Raw genomic sequence first — 7,675 nt, forward strand, 5'->3', positions numbered from 1 at the left:
CCAAGGGCTCTAAGGACTTTAACCAATGCGCATAAAACCAGCGCTAAGTCCCACTGAGACGTGACGTGACGTGCCCTTGGACTATCAGAATAGCCTCCAGCCACCATTCCTCTTGCACTCGGTGCAGGGACCGTGGATTCAAAGGGACCGATGGGAAATCCCAAGAAGCCCAAGATGGTTCTTTACGCTTTCCCACGGCCAATGCGCAAACGCGCGGAGGATCATCTCGCGGGCTCAGGGAGACCAAGAGAGCGCACCGTGCGTTTCCGCGTGAGGCACACAGATCCACCTCTGCTTCGCCGAACATGTTCCAAAACTGGCTGACCAATTCTGGACACACATAATGTCGGCCCCCCTTGTTCAGTACGCCAGGAATATACACTGCTTTGATGTGACCTGACCTCATGCCCAGCAGCCGTGTGGCAGAGAGAGCTGTCGCCACCGCTTTGGGTTTGACACGGCGGAGAAGAGCTGTCAGTCCCTCCACCCTCTGTTGTGAGAGCCGCACTCTCATTTCGGCCAAATTTAATTCCACTCCCAGGTACACAACAAGCAGGGAGGGACGAAGGGAGCTCTTTTTCCTTTAAATGGCGAAACTCAGACATGCAAGGTGCGTCCTCGTCTGCAGCGCCACTTTCTCCCTGGAGCGAGCAGCAAATGCAGGTCGCCCAAATAAAAAAAACACTCTTATCCCCATTCTGTGTAATAGCTGCAGAGCCGTTTCTACACATCTGGAAAAGGTACGTGGAGCCAGGGAATAACTGAACAGGAGACGCTTGTACTGGTTGGATCCCCTGGAATGAGAAGCGTAGGAATTTCCTGTGCTTCGGGATGATGGAGACGTGGAAATATGCGTCTTTCGGGTTTATGGAAGTGAACCAGTCTCCTTTGTGAACACATTCCAGCACCTGTCTTATCGTCAGCATGTGGAAGAACCTTTCCATTATCGCTTTGTTGAACAGCGATAGATCCAGGGCTGCAGTATGTAACCTCTGCTCATCAGCCTGTCCATCCAGTTGTCTGGTATACATACTGTGAGAATATATATAAATATATATATATATATATATATATATATATATATATATATATATATATATATATATATATATATACTGTATTTATATATATATATATATATATACATATACTATAACTATAACTATAACATACTACATATAACTATACTATACTACTATAAAGTTCGATTCTCAAACCGTCCAATAAACTCTCAATAGCTCAAAGTTCCAGTTTCATCTCATCATTCTGGATTTGGAAATTTTGAACACGACAATACAGCGCGTATTGTCGTGTTCAATCTGAATGATGCGGTGCGGTTGTCATTGAGACGAGCCAAGCAAAGGCCCCTGCCGCCGTCACCCGTGTCGGAGTGTTCTCCGGGGGCTCGGACAGAAACGGCTGTCTGCGTTACTGGGAGCACCATCCGCGGTGGCGGCAGAGAAGGATGAGGAGGTGCAGGGGCAGGACAGCGAGACGGGGCCGTGCGGTTACTGCGGGGCGTCTCTGCGTCTGTTGTCGGTCATGGCGGTCCCGCCAATGCCGTTGTATCTTCTCCGCCTCTTTCGACGTTCCCACTGCATGTGCTCCAAAAGTGATCGGAGGTGGGGCCTGAACAAGCAGTCCTGCTCGATGGGGCCATTAAAGAGCTCCGGGATGGAGGAGTTGAGGTGCCGCCAGACATTCCGAGTCGATCATCTGCTGCCGTGTGACAATGCGGACGGCGAAGACTGCAACGGAGGCACACAGATTAAGGACAGCGCTGGTGGCTTTGCCGAACAGAGCTAGTCCGGGCAGGAGTTTGGGTTCGATGGCCATCTTCGTCATACTGTCAAGGCCACTGCCTCCCGGCGCCACTAGAAGCTGCTCTCTCCTCATCTGCTACTCCTCCTTCCGGACAATTCCACACACCTGTGACCTATTATCTTCATCATCTACCGCAGTATTTATTCTCCGGCTCCCCAGTCGCTTATCACCAGATCGTTTGCAAACCTACCTGAGTTCGTAGCTCTCCTGGCTCCTTCCTAGTCCGTAGATCCTAGTCTGTTTATCCAAGTGTCTTGTCCTCGTCCTAATCTGCCTGTCTCCTCTCCCCATTCAAGTCTGTCCTGCCCTGCTCCACCTGGCCCAGTGGCCCCGCCGGCTCAGAACCGTCTGCTGCACTGCTGCCTCACAGCAAGAAGGTCCTGGGTTCGCTGTTGGCCCCGTGCTCCGGCGGGTTATCTCCCAAATAGGAGCCTTTCTGTGTGGAGTTTGCATGTTCTCCCCGTGCTCACATGGGGTTTCCTCCATCTAACGTCAGTAAGGATCCCCACCAAAAACATGCACCCATCATCGTCTGACCAGCGATGGACACTCATCACCAGGTCCCCGGGCGCGTCCACGTATGCTGCCCACTGCTCCTGGCTGTGCCCCCGGAGGAAGGACAAGCCAGGATGGGTCAAAACCAGAGGATCTATTTCACCGGCCACCATCAAAGCATGTGCATGTGTGTGTGTGTGCAAGCATGTGTTGTAGTGTGGTGTGTTGCGTGACGAATAAAGACTGTTTCTTCTGTTTTCTTCTTTTGAAGCCAGATTGAAGTGTGTCGAAAAAGGTTGTTTCTTGACAGGTATTCTGTAACCTGTCTAGAGACCGCCCTCTCTAAGGTTTTGGAAAGGAATGGGAGGAGAGAGACCGGCCGATAGTTTTCTACTTGATTGGGATCTAGTGGGGGTTTTTTGAGCAGTGGTACGACCCGAGCCGCTTTGAAAGCGGAAGGGAAAGTGCTGGAAGTTAGGGAAGAATTAATCATATGTGTTATTGCCGGGGTGATAGTCGGTGATATGGCTTGAAGGAGGTTAGATGGGATCGGATCTAGCGGACAGGTAGTAGGACGGCTACATGTTAGTAGTTTAGATACCTCACTTTCAGCGAGGGGGGTGAAACCAGGGAACAATGAGCCTAGGGCTGGAGAAGACAGGTTGTGAGTAAGTTGTTTAGTGAATTGGCTGCTGATGGCTGCCACTTTGTTAGTAAAAAAGGTGCAAGGCAGTCAGCAGTGAGGTTAGTAGCTGGGGGAGGTGGTGGAGGGTAAAGCAGAGACTTGAAGGTGGCGAATAACTTACAGTGGGGCAAAAAAGTATTCAGTCAGCTACCAATTGTGCAAGTTCTCTGACTTAAAAAGATGAGAGAGGCCTGTAATTTTCATCATAGGTTCACTTTGACTATGAGAGACAGAATGGGGGGAAAGAATCCAGGAAATCACATTGTAGGATTTTTAATGAATTAATTGGTAAATTCCTCTGTAAAATAAGTATTTGGTCACCTACAAACAAGCAAGATTTCTGGCTTTTACAGACCTGTAACTTTTTCTTTAAGAGGCTCCTCTGTCCTCCACTCGTTACCTGTATTAATGGCACCTGTTTGAACTCGTTATCAGTATAAAAGACACCTGTCCACAACCTCAAACAGTCACACTCCAAACTCCACTATGGCCAAGACCAAAGAGCTGTCAAAGGACACCAGAAACAAAATTGTAGAGCTGCACCAGGCTGGGAAGACTGAATCTGCAACAGGTAAGCAGCTTGTTGTGAAGAAATCAACTGTGGGAGCAATTATTAGAAAATGGAAGACATACAAGACCACTGATAATCTCCCTCGATCTGGGGCTCCACGCAAGATCTCACCCTGTGGGGTCAAAATGATCACAAGAACGGTGAGCAAACATCCCAGAACCACACAGGGGGACCTAGTGAATGACCTGCAGAGAGCTGGGACCAAAGTAACAAAGGCTACCATCAGTAACACACTACGCCGCCAGGGACTCAAATCCTGCAGTGCCAGACGTGTCCTCCTGCTTAAGCCAGTACATGTCCAGGCCCGTCTGAAGTTTGCTAGAGAGCATTTGGATGATCCAGAAGAGGATTGGGAGAATGTCATATGGTCAGATGAAACCAAAATAGAACTTTTTGGTAAAAACTGAACTTGTAGTGTTTGGAGGAGAAATAAATCTGAGTTGCATCCAAAGAACACCATACCTACTGTGAAGCATGGGGGTGGAAACATCATGCTTTGGGGCTGTTTTTCTGCAAAGGGACCAGGACGACTGATCCGTGTAAAGGAAAGAATGAATGGGGCCATGTATTGTGAGAGTTTGAGTGAAAACCTCCTTCCATCAGCAAGGGCATTGAAGATGAAACGTGGCTGGGTCTTTCAGCATGACAATGATCTCAAACACACCACCCGGGCAACGAAGGAGTGGCTTCGTAAGAAGCATTTCAAGGTCCTGGAGTGGCCTAAGCCAGTCTCCAGATCTCAACCCCATAGAAAATCTTTGGAGGGAGTTGAAAGTCAGTGTTGCCCAGCGACAGCCCCAAAACATCACCGCTCTAGAGGAGATCTGCATGGAGGAATGGGCCAAAATACCAGCAACAGTGTGTGAAAACCTTGTGAAGACTTACAGAAAACGTTTGACCTCTGTCATTGCAAACAAAGGGTATATAACAAAGTACTGAGATGAACTTTTGTTATTGACCAAATACTTATTTTCCACCATAATTTGCAAATAAATTCTTTAAAAATCAGACAATGTGATTTTCTGGATTTTTTTTTTCTCATTTTGTCTCTCATAGTTGAGGTAAACCTAAGATGAAAATAACAGGCAGCTCTCTTCTTTTTAAGTGGGAGAACTTGCACAATTGGTGGCTGACTAAATACTTTTTTGCCCCACTGTACCTATCGTTGAAGAAGGCCCTCTTAGCAGCAGTGATGCTGGAAGAGAAGGAGGACAGCAGTGTCTGGTAGCTAGCAAAATCCTCAATTGTTTTGGATTTGTGCCATTTCCTCTCGGCTGCTCTGAGGTCAGTGCGCGTTGTCCGGAGGGTGTCAGTCAGCCAAGGGTGCGACTGGGTTGATGGAGCAGGTCTGGTGGATAGTGGAAACAGGCTATCCAGACATGAGCTCAAGGTGGAGCAGAGGGAGTCAGTGGCATCATTCACCTGCAGAGAGGAGAAAGTGCCGTGGGGTGGAAGAGAAGAGGAGAGCACAGAGGAGAAGTGGGTGGGAGACAGGTTGCGGAGATTGCGGCGGATAGTAACCATGGGTGGGGAGGTGGGGGGTTGTTTTGGTAGCTGGACATTGAAGTGGATGAAGAAGTGGTCAGAGAGATGAAGAGGAGTGACCCTTAGGTTGTCCGTGGTGCAGCTTCGAGCAAGAATGAGATCAAGCTCTTTGCCAGCCTTGTGAGTTGGTGGAGTCGGGACCTGTCTTAGGTGGAATGAGCGAACCAAAGACAGGAAGTCAGCCGAGCTCGCACTGTCCAAGTGGATGTTCATGTCTCCGAGGACGAGCATGGGACACTCATGCTCAGGAATTGATGACAGCAGGGTGTCAAGCTCATGGAGGAAGTCACCTAGTTGCCCTGGTGGATGGTAGATGACGACCACATAGGCTTTCACCGGAGCAGTCACCAAGACGGCCTGATATTCAAAGGAGGCAAAGTTGTTTAAAGGCAGCAGTGGATTAAATTTCCATGTGTTGGAAATTAGCAGGCCAGTCCCACCACCACGGTCAGATGGTCTGGATGTGTGGGAGAATGTGTAGTTTGTGGAGAGTGCAGCCGGGGTTGCGCTATCTTACGGTTTTATCCATGTCTCAGTGAGAGCAAGGAGTTCCAAGGAGAGGTAGTTGGCATGACCAGAAATGAAGTCTGCCTTGTTAACTGCAGATCGACAATTCCACAAGCCAACAGAGAAGGAGGTCTTTGCAGAAGATGTTTGCTGCAGGGACCTGAGGTTACCCGGATTTCATCGGCGTATGGTATAACGAGGCTTTCTGGGTGACCTTGAAGTTGTAGGGATGCGGTAGTAGCACATTTTGTATGGAGTGAGAAAAAGAAGGCAGGTTTGTCTTGTTCGGTGTCCTAGCGTCTGTTGACGTGCAGAGGTAGACGTGCGTCTTTACACAGAGCGACTACAAATGGGCCAACGCTTGAAGCTCACGCTTCAAGGGCAGGACCATAAATAGGTGATAGAATACAGCTGCTCATGTGATTAGGGTTGCACCTGGCTAAGAGCACGCCCACATAAGAGAGGACTTACCTGAATAGGGGGTGTGTCTGGAACACAAGCTTGTTGGCAGATCAGCAAATAGCAGTGAAATGTGCAGAGTCAAACCAGTAGTCCAAGTTGCAATACTACAATACTAGATAACATAAGCGGAGCAGTAATACACTACACAGCAACCTCAGCACTAGAGCTCGACTCAGAGTTCAGTTTGTAGTGAAGGCATTTATCCCTGCTCAGTGGAAGAAGGACACGCCCAGAAAGTTAGACAAAGGGTTTACTGATTAGAGGGAGTTGCTTGGCTCACACCCTTGCTGATGGCTGAGCAATTAGCAGCAGATATGGCAGTACTACCCTGAACCAGCTAGGGCAAAGTAAGTGCCAATAAGACTGAACCAGCAATAATAACAAGAGAAACAACAGCAAAAGGACAACAACAAACGACAACAATAAAACAGAATTAGTCAGTTATGCACTTCTATTTGACGTGCAGAGGTAGACGTGCGTCTTTACACAGAGCTTCTTCACACGAGAGCGACTACAAATGGGCCAACGCTTGAAGCTAACGCTTCAAGGGCAGGACCATGCTGCCCACTGCTCCTGGCTGTGCCCCCGGAGGAAGGACAAGCCAGGATGGGTTAAATGCATGGGCCTCATTTCACCGGCCACCATCCAAAGCGTGTGTGTGTGTGTGTGTGTGTGTGTGTGTGTGGTGTGCTGTGTGACGATTAAAGATTGTTCTTCTGTCTACTGTTTCTGTGTTGTGCGTTTGGGTCCCTCCTAGCCGTGGTCTTAACAGCACGATCTGGCCAAAAACCACGGACCCAGCCGACACATAGGGGTTCCGCCGTACACTCAGGGAGTAGGGCATGCTGCTAGGTCAGCATGACCAAGCCCTCCGGGACATCGCGGACCACCTTCGGACCATCCCGGGGGTTGTGAGTAGCCTGCAGATCCAGCTGGCTCCACCAGCTCCTCCGCCTCCACGACTCCCCCTCCACCCCCCACCGTGGCTCCCAGCTCCCTCCTCATTCCCCATGAGTCCCACGTCCCGGCTATGGCGCCCTACGACGGCACCTGCCTTGCGTTCCTGGTCCAGTGCGCAGTGGTGTTCAGACAACAGCCGTCGTCCTACTCTTCCGACGGCGCTCGCATCATCTACCTCATTGCCTCCCTGAGAGGGGCGGCATTCCCCTGGGGTTCCGCAGTGTGGGATAGGCAAGGTCCAGAGAGCCGTTCCTACGAGCTCTTCACCCGCGAAATGAGGAGGATCGTCGACCACCCGGTTCGGGGCAAGGAGGCCACAAAGAGCCAGGGTCCCCGCAGTATCGCTGCGCCCGTTGTCGAGTTCCGGACTCTAGCTGTGGAGAGCTGGAATGACGGAGCTCTTCAGGACATCTTCAAGTACGCCCTGAATGAGGACTTGCAGGACGAGTTGGCGCGGCGTGATAAGCCCGCCTGCACCAACTGGTGGACCTTGCAATCTGTCTGGACAACCGGCTACAGGAGCACCGGTGCAAGAGGGGGTGGGATCCCAGCCCGCGCCTTCAGCCTGGTCGGCCATTCCCTGGTCTCTGGCGCCGACCATTCCCGAATGCATCCGAAGTCTGCCA

Source organism: Zeus faber (genome assembly GCF_960531495.2).
Source record: "Zeus faber genome assembly, chromosome: 8".
Classification (NCBI taxonomy): Eukaryota; Metazoa; Chordata; class Actinopteri; order Zeiformes; family Zeidae; genus Zeus; species Zeus faber.